The 15,927-nt window shown below is 36.3% G+C and overlaps 1 pseudogene; it reads right to left on the bottom strand.

Annotated features, from left to right (window-relative positions):
- Positions 1–12,753: 12,753 nt before the first annotated feature.
- LOC101971145 (melanoma inhibitory activity protein 2 pseudogene) lies at positions 12,754–14,858 on the bottom strand (annotated as a pseudogene).
- Between the last annotated feature and the right edge of the window lie 1,069 nt (positions 14,859–15,927).

The following is a 15,927-nucleotide window of genomic DNA, read 5'->3' as shown; positions in this document are numbered from 1 at the left end:
TTTAAAGCTGAGTGATATTCCACTGATTTTGTATATATACACACTCAGTGATATATATATATATATATATATATCACATTTCTTTATCCATTAATCTATTGAAGGACAGACACCTAAGTTGGTTTCATAGATTAGCTATTGTGAATTGAGCTGCTATAAACATTGATGTGGTAAATACTGTGGTAAAATATTGTAGTATTTTAATTTTAAGTTCTTTGGATATAAACGGAAACCTTCCATGATAAACAAAAATACAAAGAATTCAAAACTACACAGCATACACAACAGAGCATCCTTGAAAAACTATTCCATGAGGATGAAGTGAAAAAAAAAATAAAAACCAACAAAGGGAGGATCTACACTAAAGGAACCAAAAGGAGAAACTAAAACAAATCAAAACCCCAAAATAAATAAAATTACAGGGATCACAAATCATATCTCAATAATAACTTTGAATGTTAATGGCCTAAACTCATCAATGAAAAGACAGATTGGCAGATGGGACTAAAAGTAAAACCCAACAATATGCTGTCCTCAAGAGACTCACCTCATGGACAAAGATCCATAGGCTTAAGGTGAAAGAATGGGATAAAACTTATCACTCATATGGATTACATAAAAAAGCAGGGGTTTCCATTCTCGTCTCAGATAAAGTAGACTTCATACCAAAGTTAATTAGAAGAGACAAGAAGGACATTTTATACTTCTTAAGGGAAGTATATATAAGCAGGACATAACACTTATAAATATTTATGCCCCAAACAATGGAGCATCTATGTACATCAAACAAACCCTTCTCAATTTCAAGAGACAAATAGACCACAGTACAATAATACTGGGTGATTTTAACAAACCTCTCCCACTACTGGACATGTCTTATCTTCCAAAAAAAAAAAAACAAAAAAAAAATAAGGAAACTATAAAACTAAATAATATAATTAATAATTTATACTTAACATAGATATATAGAGTATTTCATCCATCAATAAGCAAATATACTTTCTCCTCAGCAGCACATGGCTTCTTATCTAAGATGGAGCAAATCTTATGCCAGAAAGAAACTATTAGTAAATTGAAAAAAAAAATAGATTATAACTTGCAATCTAACCAGCCACAATGGAATGAAATTAAAAATCAATGATAAAATAAAAAATACAAACTATGGTAACAAATGGAGACTAAATAATACACTATTTGAATGATGAAATGATAGAAGAAATCAAGAAAGAAATAAACATATTCTTAAGAGTTAAATGAGAACATTGAAACAACATAAAATTTTATTTTACTCAGTGGATTTTACTCTATTTCTATCATTATTTTGTTGCTCATACCATACTACATTTGGCCATTGGAAATTTGTTTACCTTGATTCCTGTCTTCTTTGTCTTATTCATATTATTTTCAGGATGTTTTCTTTTATTTTTTTTTCTTACTATATAATATTATGTATTAATCCTGTATTTCCATTTCCCTTGCCCTTGAGTCAGTCATTTTTCTAAGGATGTCTGGTTTTTTTTATTAGCAAATAGTTAGTTTAGATATCAAAATGCAGGCACTAAATGTGCTTAAGTCTCTGAAGTGCCTTTGTGTATTTCTCAATGGAATATTATTAGAAAATATATGTATTATAATTTGATATCTAGATTTTTTGTGTCTTTTTGTTTACTACTATTAAAAACTAGCATATTTAGCACAAAATTTATAGTTAATGCTATAGAAGGGATTTCTCAGATATATAAATTTATATCAAATAAACATACTCTCTGTCGTGTTCATAATAAGAACAATGAGCTTTGTGCTCACTGGAACAGAAAGCTTTGATTATTATCAGAAACAGTGAAGGGAGTTGAAGGCATAAAAATCCTTTTATCCATTTTAGCCTGACTTGCAGAAGGCTTCATCAGTAAAGCTATGGTGAAAAAATAAACAAAGCAAATGAGGATATTTCCTTTATTAGAGTTCTAACATAAATTTTCTTTCTGTCCATTATTTTTTACTTTAGATAGATGAGATCCAAGTATAGGTATTTCTGCTATAATGCTATACATACTTTATAGTCTGCAAAATAGTAGCCTAAAAATAACAAGAATTAAACACAAAAAAATAGATTAGGGTAGAGCCCTCAAAATTTATGGAACTTTATATGTATTAACAAAAACTTCTAGCAGTAATTAACTGTCAATATGCTGAGTGACTACTACTATGTTTACCTCTCAATAACAATATTTAACCAGAGTTTCTATTTCCAACATGTGCATTTTTATAGTCTTAGATGTTTCTAAAATATTGCTTGTTCAACCTGTAGAGTCTCTGAATAAACAGTGGTTTCCTGAAGTAATCTTTGGATACCTGGGTGTTATAGAGGCTTTTTTTCAGTGGTAGTTTTGTGTATAGTTGTATAGTCTTTTAAATTTCTTTCCTCATATTCCTCTGCCTCCTTCTATCCCTTCACCCATTTCATTAGTCCCCAACTTGGGGCTAGGTTTTATGAAAGAAAAAATATTGAAGAATCATACAATTCCTACTCTTTACAGATTGGAAATAATTTGGACAAGACAAAATATAATCAATTGGTAGAATGCTGTGTGCAGTTATAAACACTAGGCTTGCTTGTGCTATGTCCTAGCATTGCCCAGTTTTTCAAAATGCACTTCCAATGGGAGATGTTGCTGATCCTCCTCAGTCATAACAAGTTGTGAACTGATCTTTTCACTTGTTGACATTCCCAATTTACTGAAAGGAGAGGGTTTCTAAATTCTATAGATTTAATTTGTCAGTATTATGGTTTAGATGTTTGGAGTCCCCAAAAAGCTAATTGAGAGAGAATGCAAGAAAGTTTAGAGATGAAATGATTGGGTGACAAGGTTTGACCTAATCAGTACACTGATTCCCTGATAGGAATGAACTTGGGTGGTAACTATAGGCAGGTATGATATGGCTGGAGAAGGTGGGTCCTTGGGGCATGTCTTTGATGTTTATATTTTGTCCTAGTGAAATAAGCGCCAGCTGGCACCATCTCTCTCTCTCTCTCTCTCTCTCTCTCTCTCTCTCTCTCTCTCTCTCTCTCTCTTTCTTTCTCTTTCTCTTTCTATTTCTCTCCCTCTCCTCCTCCCCCCACCTCTTAAACTCCCCTATTCCTGGTGTGATATCTTGAGCAATTTCCCTCCACAACACTCTCATGTCATTGTGTTCAACCTCATCTCTACACTCAAGAAATGGAGTCAAGCTTCAATGGACTGAGACCTCTTAAATTGTGAGCCCCCAAATAAATTTTTCATCCTCTAATTGTTCTTGTCAGGTCTTTTGGTCACAGCAGTGAAAAAGCCAACTTAAAAAAATGAGTCCATCAGAACCACAAAATCTTGCCTCAAGAAATAAGAAGAAACCTTTTGCAATTTACATATTGTTCCTGTTAAAATTTCCTCTTTTGGTGAAGATATACTTTAGGGTGGCAGGTGGCTAGGGAACTCTTTACTACTTCTTGAATATTATATTATTTATTAGAAAGTTAATTAAGGAAAATATATTGTTCATATATATCTAGTTGTTGAGAAATAAAAAAGATGGAAGTAATTTAGAAGAATTTTAGAGAGAAATTATTTATGCTTATCTAAATAATATAAAAAGTAAATGTCTTTATATAGAATATAGATATTCCCATTTATATTAAAAAATAAACACCTAGTATGGTAGTGTACTAGTGTAATATCAGCAACTTCGGAGGCTCAACCAAGAGAATTGCAGGTTCAATGACAGTCTCAGCAACTTAGCAAGACCCTGTCTTCAATAAAAAAAAAAAATGCTGGCAATATTTATCAGTGGTAACGTGCCTCTGGGTTCACTTCCTGGCACACAAACAAAAAAGTAAATAACCTTTTTGCAGGTAAATATTATATAATGTTTTGTGTGATGTAGAGAATGTAAAAAGTATCTTGGGAATGGATTTTTCCCCCATGTTGATTTGAAAAAAAATTCTAGTTTTCTTGAGATTTTTCAAAGAATTTTTGTATTAGAAAATTTTATCATCATTCCTAAAGAGACAAACGGTCTATTACTATCCTAAAGAGACAGATGGCCTATTATAAATCCTCATTATCCAGATAGAAAGTGGAGATTGAGAATGATTTAATTATCTTAATGGCATGTAAGATAACAGAATATAAGCCTCTAATATAAATATTCTATTGGGCATATTAGGATGATTTTGTTTAATGGAGAAAAAAATTATACTAATTGAAGATAGGCTACTAGGCACATGTAATTTAGTCTCCTACTCTGGTATGCAGTTCAAAATTGACTCCTGTAGTTAAAGAATTCAAAAGACACTTGGAGCCACATATATTTTTGCTTCGGTTTTTTTACTTTGGGATTTTTTTTTCAGGATCTTTAACTTAATTCATAGTTTTGTTTCTATATATATCTACAGTTTTTTAGAAAATAATATGGCAATGATTCCTTTCTAGAAATTAAGCTTTGTATATTAATTAGAAAATGTAGAATGTAGCTTTTAGCTACACAGTGTTTACTTGGAATGTTTTTTTCTTTTCCTTTATAAAGTTTGGTAATTTATTTAAATTGCTAAGATAAAGCCTTAAATGTTGCCTGGTATTTAAGTATGAGTATTCTGCTTTTTGTGATCATGAGACTATTGCAAAAGAGTAGGAGTCCAGTAGTGTGGGGAATGTCCACTCCATTTTCTGCCTACCTTTATAAAACATCAAGAAGCTCCCAACTGATTCAAGAGAGCACATGTGGGGTTGTATCTGCTTCATTCTTCTCTTGCTCATCATTGGCCCTTTGCCTCTTACTGATGCTGATTGTGTTGACTGGTTGCTTTTGCAATGGTTGTGCTGGTGTTGTAATGAAAATAAGAGAAATAAGAGATCTTTAAGATTAAGAGAAAGGCTGAAATTACAATTCATCTCTTCTCCTTCTCCAATTTTGATGTGCCTACAGAAGTCAGCAGAGCATCCCTTTCATGAGGAAAACAGGATTCTCCAGCTCTTTTGCATTTTGTTACTCAGTGGGAAGCACAGAGAAAAAGCAGAGCAGGAAAACATTCATTGTTTTTCAATCTTTTCAGAGTGCTGTTGATCTTTGTTGGGATAAGAAACACAGTGTATTATTCCTTAATTGCCCTCCTCAAAAGAACCTGTTGTTAAATTCCCATTGTTTGACTAGCATTTAGGAAAGTAATTATTAATAGGTTTCAATGATAAATAATATGGCCAGAAGAAAATTTGACATGGTACTTCAGTTGATGGTGGGATGATGTTGACACCTTTGCATGGTGAATACTGAAGAAGAGTCAGTGGTAGAATTGATGAATAAGCATTTACGAGAATTGACTTCCTTTTTAACTGGACAATTACAAGCTTTTGTATTTACTGTACTTCATAAAAAGGAGGCTTTCACATATTTCAACTCTGCACAACATGTTTTTTTGCAAATATTTGTACACCTAGTAGGAGAATGACAATTTCTATGTTTAACACGCTATCTTGAGGAACAAGAAAAAAACAACTTGAAATAACACTCAATTTGTAGTATAATAAAGGATGTGGGTGGCTTAGTGATATCTTCTTTCCTTTCAAAGTGTTTCTTAAAACCAGATGTGAGTAGAAAAGAAGGTATTCAGAACACACAATAAAATGGATGTGTGCTTTGTGAAATTGGGAGAATTCATCAATACATGATGATTTATCATTGCATTTGGTCCTAAAACATATCAATGTACATCAACAGAGGCACTGTAAGATAGATAGCTACTTTATAATACCAAGGCAAAGGGGTTAATTGGGCTTACTGGGTTCAGTTTGCCACCCTCATGGCACTTTCTGTTGTCTGTGTCAACAGAGTTTCAGAAGTACATTCCCACTAAGCCATCCACTCTGTTATTTATACAGTTGTACTACCCAGGAGGGATGGATCAGTTTACAAGCTGGGAGGCCTTTTCTTCCTCTTTTTCTTCCCACTTCATGCTTTCTTATCCAGCTGTTCCTACACACCTCCATATTCCTAATCTCTCCTCAGTTCTTCTGATTTTTATTTAATTTTCCTCTTTCCTCTTATTCATGGATTCATGTGTATGCATATTATACCTGGTTCTATTGAACTGCACATGATTCCTTGTCACCTCTAAACTCATTTTACTAAGTTACACCTCAAAACTTACTGAAACCCTTTGAAATTTTTGTCAGTAAACCTTTTAAAAACTCTTTAGAAGTTAAACCATTGCACATGTAGCTACAGTCCTCTTTATCTTCTAGTACCTCCACACTCCTGAGATGTTATTATTTAAAAAAAATATACTGCCAGATCATTTTCATATTTGTATATCATCTATCTATCTATCTATCTATCTATCTATCTATCTATCTATCTATCTATCTACAAACATAACATGGCATTCTGAAAATATCATTCTGCTTTTGTGCTGGAGTCTGGCTGGCTGGGCATAAAAACTGGGGGGGGGGAGGGGCGGGGCGTGACAAGCAACTTGTAAAGGTTGATACAGAGGGAGCCACTTCATTGTAGGAGAGTAGAGGTATATATACACCTAATTGAAACAAGCTGTGTATAATTAGTTAACATCATTCAGATACAGCAATCCTCTCATCTTAACAGTTATACACAGCTCAACTCAATCAACATCATCTTAATGACTCCATAGCTTTACTTCACACCACTCCTCTTGGCAAAGTGCCAGGCGCCATCTTGACTTGTTTGTGGCTCTCTACATTTTCCCCCTTTTATTTTTAAACAACAAGTATGTGGCTTAGGGACCCTGGCTCTTCTAGGTTGTCCAATAGTATACATGGTCCTACCAGACATTGGATGGTCTGACCTCAAATCGTCAGCCTCCTGTCTTAGGTTGGTAGCATTGTAATTGGATCCTACCTGTCTTTGACTACTGGCCCAACACACTTAGCCATATTGTGGATAATGACCATTGTAGCTTTTACACAAACACCATAAATAATCTGCTACAAGCAGAAAGGGAGGATACAAAATGCCATGATACCATGCCAATTGATGGCTCCAAGTAAGAAGCCTTTGGAAAAATTATACCAGCAATGACACCTTTAGCAAAGATACCGAGTTACAATTTGTTGTCTCAATAGATTACAGTTTGTTGTCACAATCCAGGTAAAGCAGTATCTAATTAAATCACAGTCCATTAAGTTCACAGTCCAGGTAAATCACAGCCCAGATAATTTCTGCAGGCAGCTAGCCTCAGCTGTAGCAGCAGAAACAGCAATCAGCTATGATGATCTGAAGTCTTGTCCGGTTCTCAGCAACAGTGGAAATCTCTCCACCCTCGTACTCACCGGCACGGGACGAAGGCAGGAACTCTGACAATGAGGGCTAAAGAAAATCCTGTAGTATTCCAGGAGGCACTAAGAAACAACTTTCTGAAAAATTTAGTACATTATCTCAAGGTTTTTTACATTTGAAATAGGCCTTTTTAGTGGTAGTCTTCTTCTCATGCTCTTCTTCCCTATCTCATTTTGAGTAACCCCCCTTATATCAGAGAAGATATTTGGCATTTGTTTTTTAGGGATTGGCTACCTTCACTTAGCATAATCTGCTCTAATGCAATCCATTTGCCTGCAAATGCTATGATCTTGTTATTTTTTAGTGCTGAATAATATTCCATTGTGTATAAATGCCATATATTTAAATACATTCATCTATTGAAGGGCATCTAGGTTAGTTCCACATTCCAGCTATTGTGAATTGTGCTGCTATATACATTGATATGGCTGTGTCCCTGTAGTATGCACTTTTTAGGTCTTTTGGGTATAGTACAAGAAGGGGAATAGGTGGGTCAAATGGTGGTTCCATTCCCAGCTTTCTAAGGAATCTCCATACTGCTTTCTAAATTGGCTGCAACAATTTGCAGTCCCACCAGCAAGGTATGAGTGTACTTTTTTCCCCCCGCAACCTTGCCAGCACTTATTGTTGTTTGACTTCATAATTGATGCCATTCTTATTGGAGTGAGATGGTATCTTAGAGTAGTTTTAATTTGAATTTCTCTGATTGTTAGAGATGATGAGCATATTTTATGTACTTGTTGATTGATTGTATGTTCTATTCTGAGAAGTTTCTGTTCAAGTCCTTGTCCCACTTGTTGATTGGGTTATTTGCTTTTTTTGTTGTTTAACTTTTTTAGTTCTTTGAGATTAGAGCTCTATCTGATGTTTGGGGGGTAAAAATTTGTTCCCAGTATGTAGGCTCCCTATTTACCTCACATATTATTTCTCTTGCTGAGAAAAAACTTTTTAGTTTGAATTTGTCCCATTTGTTGATTCTTGGTTTTAACTCTTGTGCTATAGGTGTCTTATTAAGAAATATGGGGCCTGCCCCCATGTGATGAAGATTAGGGCCAACTTTATCTTCTATTAGATGCAGAGTCTCTGGTCTGATTCCTAGCACCTTGATCCATTTTGAGTTGACTTTTGTGCATAGTGAGAAAAAGGGATTCAATTTCATTTTTTTGCATTGGGTTTCCAGTTCTCCTAGCACCATTTGCTGAAGATGCTATCATTTCTCCATTGCATGGTTTTAGAAGAAGACTACCACTAAATAGGGAAGAGAGGTGGGAGGGAAAAAGAGGGAGAAGGGCAGTTGCAGGGAAGATGGAAGGAGAACCTCATTATTTACAGAATACATATATGATGTTGTAATGAGAAAAGAAAAAAAAAGTGTGTCACATTAGATTGGATAGAGAGAAAGGATTGGAGAGGAGGGGAAGAGTAAGGAGGATATAAAAGGCAGCAGAAAAGAATTGACAATATGATTGATGTATGAATATTCCATGTATGTATTATATGTCAAAATTCATTCTGCTATCATGTATGACTAAAAATAAATAAATAAATAATAATTTTTTAAAAAAAGAAATAGGCCTTAATGGTGCTCATTACTCATTAGCTTCCAGGTAGGAGAGAACCATTGTAGTTATTGGCATTGGAAATGACCAAACTTCAGGGGCCCTGTGGCCTGGCCTCCACAGCTGCAGCATCCTCGGGCAGTCCCATGGTGGGGGGGCGAGGAAGAGCTGCCAGCTGGAAGGTCCTCACTGCATCCACTACCGGTCATGCCCACAGCAGCCAACATGCTTCATGCACCCTCCGTTGATGAAAAGAGATTCATAGGAGCCTCCTGTTGTAATTCCTTTCCTGATAATCCTTCCTCCGCTAAACTTTCTTTCTTCCTCTGACTAGAGTTCCTAGTCTTTTATCAATATATGTCTTAACTGTTCTTGATTTCACTGGGTGCCTCCTTTCCTCAGCAATTTACCTAACACCCCTTCCATATTTCCATAACAAAGACAAAGACAAAACAAGATACAAACATATTTTATCAATCTTCTTCATTTTTAAAAAATGGCCATACTTCCTCTCGCCCTGTCTGCTAGAGACAAGCAGATTTGCTCCTGTCCTATCTATCTTTAAGGGTGGGCAGCTTTTCCTTGTCACTCTCCCCCGAGTATCCCGGGGCCCCCTGTACAGGCCACCATCTGCCACAGTCCGGCTGGCTGGGCAAAATAGCCGGGAGGAGTGACAGGCAACTTGTGAAGGTTGATACAGCAGGAGCCGCTTTATTGTAGGAGAGTAGAGGTATATATACACTTAAGTAATTATACACAGCTTGTTTCAATTAACATCATCCAGATACAGCAATCCTCATCATTTTAACAATTAAACACAGCTTAACTCAATCAACATCATCTTAGAGACTTGCTGGCATTACCTTAAACCACTCCTCTTAGCAAATTGCCAGGCGCCATCTTGACTTATTTGTGGCTCTCTACACTTTTGTAGCTCTACATTCTATTTTTCAGAAGCATGCCTATTGCAGAGAGATATATCCCTGCTACCCAGATCAAGTTCAAACTGGTAACTGAATTGTAATTCACATTATATTTTCTACATACTAAAGGACTTTTAAGTTATATTCAGCCCTCCCCCCTTCCCATTAAGCAATACCATAGTGAAGAGACATATAGTTGCCATGATGAACATATTGCTAGTGTTTCATGGCAGTTTTTTTCCAAACACCAGTTAATAACATAAATTAAGTAGTATGCAATCTACATTTGAAAAGAGAAGAAAATGTAGTAAAAGGTGTCAGAGTAAATGTTATTTAATTTTCATGAATATATATTACTAGGCTCTAATAGGTGAATATTCACTATACCTTCTATGGTAAAACTCAGTCAAAAAGTTTGTGGGGTATTAAAAAACTTATTTTGTATTGTACACTTCAATGTGCTCTGGGTTTTGGATTCAAAAGTGGAGTATTCTGGATCATAGGCACCATCATATTTTGTTAGACACAGACAACAAGTGCAATGCCTATTTATACTCCCTACATGATAATCATTATTTAATATTCTAGCCAGAGTTTTACATGTTGTACTAATGTGGAGGGTGAAAAGTTCTATACTATTTTAATTTTAAAAACTGAAGTTAAGTATAACCTCTTAAAGAGTATTAAATCCTATACTTCTAAAAGATTCCTATTCTTAAAAATAATATGAAAGCTAGAGAAACTTTCATCTCCATAAACTTTTCTAACATTTCCCTTTTGTAAAGTACCAAGCCTAGAACCATGTGGTCTTGGTAATTACTAAAAACAATGATTCAGAGTCTTCTACTTCACAAACTGTAAACAGGATTCTTTTAACAAATATCAGTACTCCGGTGTCCACAGCATTTTTGAGGAATATTGATATCCCTCAATATATGAATCTACTGTGTTTCAGTCAAATTCTATTGTTCCCAAGTCCTCTATTGCGGAAGAGCAGATGCTAGCAAGGACTAGAATATATTTCAGGCCTTTGAGAAGACCACTATAGAATGAAAGAATCCCCATCATGAATAGAACATTCAGAAATAATTTAGGTCTAATTGTTGTTGGTTATCCATGTTTTTCTTTGAGAATGGAGATATACTCAATTCCTTTTTTTTGGTGATTGTTAGTGGTTATTTCAACTTACTGGTATACCTACTAGATTCATTCATTGGTGCTATATGTGTCCTCATAAATAATGAAGGAAATAGTATACTTTACTTATGACAGCTCAAATGTCAGAACAAAGATTGTCCTTTAGTTGTGGGAATTTTTATTCTTACACTAGCAGGCAGCCATCTATCATTTAGGTAATTGCCTATAAGTACATACTGTACATTCTAATTTCATTTTTGGACTCAATATTTTTAATGCCTTAATGAAATTCTGAATTTCATGAAAATGGGCATAAAATATAAAAGACAGGGAATGGGGTGTTGGGTCAGTGGCACAGCACTCACTTAGCATATGCAAAACACTGAGTAGGATCCTCAGAATCACATAAAAATTAATTAATTAATTGAGTGATTAATTTATTAAAGACAGAAGAAGAACTCAAAGATGAAGAACACGAAGAAGAATAGGAAGAAGAAGAAGAAGAAGAAGAAGAAGAAGAAGAAGAAGAAGAAGAAGAAGAAGAAGAGGAGGAGGAGGAGGAGGAGGAGGAGGAGGAAGAGGAAGAGGAAGAAGAAGAAGAAGAAGAAGAAGAAGAAGAAGAAGAAGAAGAAGAAGAAGGAGAAGAAAAAGAAGTCATCAATGATGACTCAGGGAAAATGGCAATAGAGTGAGTTTAAATTTTTGTTTCCAATTCCAAAATGTTTCTTCAGAACTGCACTTTTTAAAATATTTCAGATCTCCTACTTTTATGACATGTTTAGTAGTGTTTTTTGGATTAATCTTAATATGCTGTAGTTATTCTTTTAAGGAAAAACCAGCTGACATGCCCCACAAGACTGTAAATCAATGAAAATCTTTCATTAAGCAAAAGTTCCTTTCACATTTGCTACAATCATAGTAAATACACTTCTTTGTATAAAGGGACTGTCTTTGTTGGGCATTTAAAATATCCCAATAAACTATATGTCATAACTGAAAATCTCATTGTTGTTTATGGAATCATGGATTAATCAAATTCAATGCTGTACACTTTAGAGTACAATAGAAGGGAACTCAAAGATGAAGAACACTAAGAAAAATAGGAAGAAGAAGAAGAAGGAGAAGGAGGAGGAGGAGGAGGAGGAGGAGGAGGAGGAGGAGGAGGAGGAGAAGGGAGGAAGAAGAAAAAGAAGTCATCAAGATGACTCAGGGAAAATGGGAACAGAGTGAGTTTAAATTGTGGTTTCCAATTCCAAAATGTTTCCTGAGAATTGCAACTTTCTTTGTATTTGAGATCTCCTACTTCCATGACATGTTTAGTAGTGTTTTCTGGCTTACTCTTAATATGCTCTAGTTATTGTTTTATGGGAAAACTAGTTGACATGCCCCACAAGACTGAAAATCAATGAAAATCTTTCATTAAGCATAAAGTTCCTTTCACATTTGCTACAATCATAGTAAATACACTTCTTTGTATAAAGGGACTGTCTTTGTTGGGCATTTAAAATATCCCCAAAGGCTAGATGACATACATGAAAATCCCATTGTTGTTTATAGAATAGTGGATTAATCAAATTCAATGCTGTAATCTTTAGAGTAAAATAGAATGGAAATAATTTACTCATAGTATCATATTTAAACCATCTTTATTTCCAAAATACTATCCTAAGAATTATAGTTTTATTTAGCTTCAGTTGGAGCAAAAGTATAATCACTTACTTAAGTAAAAGCAATTACTTAAAAACTAAAAATGAGAGGTAAGTCAAATTACTTTTGAAGAGAGATCAAAAACATCAGGTTTCTTGTTGATGTTCAGTAGCAGGCTCACCTGAAGGTGGAATGAAGCCTGAAGGGCACTCACTTCTACTTTCAGAATACAGGGGTGGGGGGAGGAAATCCAGCTCTTGGGGTAAGGTCAGGAGGAAAATACCTCCATTCATAGACATCTGGCATTGCAAAAAATGGAGGGGGTGGTGGGCCTGGTGGAAAATAATCTTGAGGTGCCCCATACCTGTTTCCTGGAGGAGGCAGAGGGGAAAATGGTCCTCTTCTCATGAACTGACTCCTCGGGTCCACAGGAAACAATTCACCTCTGACTGGAGGAAAAGGTGCCAACAATGAGCCAGAGCCAGTTGCTTGGTTTTCAGCAGGGAGAGATGAATCGGGGACATTGGAATCATCAAGATTGATTTTGGTCTCCTTTCTACTGGATTGACTTTCTGAAGATATAGGCCCATCCTCTTTATCCAAAGAAGGCAGATTAGAACCTCTGAGTTCTGCTGGTCGCGATGGTCTACCATAATTCGAATAACATCCACCTTGCCAAGGAGGACCCAATGGTGAGGGACCATTGGGGGAATGCTTTCGGCCCAATGCTGCATTTGAAACACCAAGTGCACAGGGATCTTCCTCTACAAGTTCAAATTGAAGCTCCCTTTCAGTTAACTTTTGTCTGTTGCGAGCGTTTTGTTTCATGAAATAATGGAGGTTTCTTTCAGCAATCCAAGCCGCCAACTCACTCTCATGTGCTTTTTTCTCACAGTAAATAATCTTCCCCTGACAGGACTGAATGGTTCTCTCCAATTCTTCTTTAAGATATTTGGCTCGCTTTCTGTAGGTCTCCAGCTCTTCTCTTGTATGGCCCATCTCTTCTTTGACCTTGGAAAGTTTCTCCTCTTGCCCCACCTGGTAATTTTCCTCTACTCTGAGTTTCCCATGGAGTTTCATCATATTTTCTTGATAGAATTCCATCATGACTTTAAATTTCTGCTGAAGGTTCTCATTCTCACCTTCAAGCCATGTATTTTCTGATAACAAGGTTGCCTGTTCAGTCTTCAGACTTCTAATCTGTTCTCTAAGGTCTTCCTTTGTTTTCTCTACTTCAGATAATAAAGCACAAGTTTGATATCTTTGTCCTTCTAATGTTTCTAAGGAGGCCTTTAGCTTAGCACCATCAACCAGTTTCTTCAAAGCTCCTTTGGGCTCATCATCCAAGTGAGCACCAATTCCTGATTCACTCGTCATTCCCCATTCCAAGTTCCCAATGTCTGTTTGGGATCCCTTGGTTGGAGAAGACCTATCTTTCATCTTCAGCAAGCCTTCAGTAAGAGACTCCATGTGATTTTCTTTATCAGTTTGAACTTGTTTTGCATGGAATTGAGTCTTCCAATGTGGTGCTCTCTTTACATTGGACACGTCCTTGTTCCCTCCATGCTTCAGCGTCTCCTTGTAAGATGGGTTTCTGACTTTGCTGAAGCTGGGAACGTTCATCCAAGGCTTCCTTCATTGCCAGCTGAAGTCCTTCCTCACTCATTTGAAGCAGTCTCAAGTTTGTTTTAGTTTCAGCTATTTGTGATCTGACTGATTCTGATTCACCTTCAAAGGACTTTATCCTTCTCGATATATCTGCCATGATTTCATCCTGTTCACAATGTTTGGCCTTTTGTTCTTTTAGCTCTTTTTCTAGAAATAGTCTTTCATCCCCATGGCTCAGTTTGGACCTATGCAGCTTTTCATAGGTTGCCTCCAAATTTGGGACGTCTCTTAGACCCTTCTCAGAATTGCTGCCCTTTAAAGTTGACTCTAAGCCTTCAAGCTCTTTTTGAACAAGGCTAACTTTCTCAAGTAGTTCACATTTTTCTTCAATTCTTCTAGAAAGTTTTAAAGCCAGCTGTTTTTCTCTTCCCACATAAAGCCTGCTTCTAACACACTGAAAACTTCTCCACAAAAACAAGAGAAGAGCAAAACATCCAATAGCTCTACACATCACCAACTCCCAAGGAACATCATAAGGATTAGGGCCTGGCTTCATGTCTTCAGACAATGCTGCCCAAACCCTGCCTACTTCTTCCAGGACCACCCGCTAATATGGCTGTAGGGCAATCCTTGGTGCCTCCATCAAGCTAAGTTGGCTTTGGCTCTTGCCACCACAACCACAGCCTGCCCAGGCTGGCCAACATAGGCTGTGAACACTCAGGTGTTTGGTGAGGAACTCAAACCTGCACCAGGCAACGGAACAGACCACTGAGAACCCTTGCAAGAGGGGGTTGTGAAGGTGGGGAGCTGGGGGGAAGGACTCCCAGGAGCCTTGTGGTGCTCAAGTGCCCATCAGGGGAGTCTTGGCCCATTCCTTCCCTAACCAGTGCATCCTGAAGTGTCACGGGTTCAGGTCACTTCCACTCCAGCCAGACAGGAGTCCTCTCTATGCCTCCCACCCCTGAGTTTAGTTTAGGCCAGGCCAAGGTGGAGCTTCTTAAGTTTCTATACAGTAATAATACCACTCAGTTTGATGTCATGCAAATTCTAAAGCTTTCTAAACTGTCTCAACAGATTTTATGTCATATATTTATATTTGTACTGCTTGCCCTTTTGCTTTAATGACCCATTGCTTTCCCTGCTTTTGTTCTCTCCCTTTTTTCTTCCTTCCTTCCTTCCTTCCTTCCTTCCTCCCTCCTTTCTTCATTTTTTCCTTTTTTTCTTCCTTCTTTACTTTCTCCCTTCTTCCCTCCCTTTCTTCTTTTTTCTCCCTTCCCTCCCTTTTCTTTTCTTGCAGTATTGGGCTTTAAACTCCAAGGCCTTCTGCATGCTATATCCCCAGACCTGCTGACTCTTTCTAGGAAGGTCATTTGAATTATTTCTAAAGGAGAAAACTATCATGATACACTTCTTTCTTTCTTTCTTTCTTTCTTTCTTTCTTTCTTTCTTTCTTTCTTTCTTTCTTTCTTTCTTTCTTTCTTTCTTTCTTTCTTTTTAAAGCTGGTTTAATGACTTATTTTTCTTTTTTTTAAGTTTGCCCATAACATTGTTTTTTTTTTTTTTAGGTCTCTATTTTATTTTATTTTTCTTTCTTTTTTTATTTTTATCTTATTTGCATTTTACATTTATTTTTTATTGGTTGTTCACAACATTACAAAGCTCTTGCCATATCATATTTCATACATTAGATTGAAGTGGGTTATGAACTCCCA

The sequence above is a fragment of the Ictidomys tridecemlineatus genome, unplaced genomic scaffold (assembly GCF_052094955.1).
Source record: "Ictidomys tridecemlineatus isolate mIctTri1 unplaced genomic scaffold, mIctTri1.hap1 Scaffold_38, whole genome shotgun sequence".
Classification (NCBI taxonomy): domain Eukaryota; kingdom Metazoa; phylum Chordata; class Mammalia; order Rodentia; family Sciuridae; genus Ictidomys; species Ictidomys tridecemlineatus.
The sequence above is the reverse complement of the archived record's forward strand: the minus strand, read 5'-3'. Positions and strand labels throughout refer to the sequence as shown.